Source organism: Microtus ochrogaster, unplaced genomic scaffold (genome assembly GCF_000317375.1).
Source record: "Microtus ochrogaster isolate Prairie Vole_2 unplaced genomic scaffold, MicOch1.0 UNK44, whole genome shotgun sequence".
NCBI classification, from domain to species: Eukaryota; Metazoa; Chordata; class Mammalia; order Rodentia; family Cricetidae; genus Microtus; species Microtus ochrogaster.
Window position 1 is genome coordinate 2,245,112 of NW_004949142.1, and position 818 is coordinate 2,245,929.

The following is an 818-nucleotide window of genomic DNA, read 5'->3' on the forward strand; positions in this document are numbered from 1 at the left end:
TCTTTCTTTTTCTCTTCTTTTTTTCTCTGATTTTTGAGAAAGGGTTTCTTTGTGTAGTCCTGACTGTGTTGGGATTCATTAGACCAGGCTGGCCTAGAATTCACAGAGATCAGCCTGCCTCTGTCTCCCAGAGTGCTGGGATTAAAGGTGTGTGTCACCACTGCCTGACTTATGGAATTTTTTTAAATTAGTGATTGATGGAGAAGGGCCCATCCCATTGTCAGTGGTGCCATCCCCGGGCTGGTGGTCCTGGGTTCTATAAGAAAGCAGGCTGAGCAAGTCATGAGGAGCAAGTCAGTAAGCAGCACCCCTCCATGGCCTCTGCATCAGCTCCTGCTTCCAGGTTCCTGCTTCCAGACTTCTCTCGATGATGAACAGCAACATGGGAGTGTAAGCCAGATAAATCCTATCCCCTCTAACTTGCTTTGGCCATGGCATTTTTGTCTGAGCAGTAAAATTCATAACTACGAAATTCCATGCCCTACAGCCTCATAAGCCAGGCTGCCACCAACTCTTTCGCTGCTTGTTTCATACTCTTCCAATTCAAGCAGTTGAGAGACAGAACACTCTGGGCTCCCATTGTCTCCTGCATCAGTCCCAGGCTGGGACAGGGTCTTGCTCTCTGTGTATTGTGCGTTGGACAGGACCTTACATCGCCTATCACCTTTTCCCTTCTCTCTCTCTCTCCTCCTCGTCATCTGATTCTTCCCACCAGTTCCAACTTTTCGGATCCCAGTGAAGGGTCTTTAACATCTATCTAAGAAGGGGCTGGAGCGATGACTCAGAGGTTAAGAGCACCGGCTGCTCTTCTAGAGGTC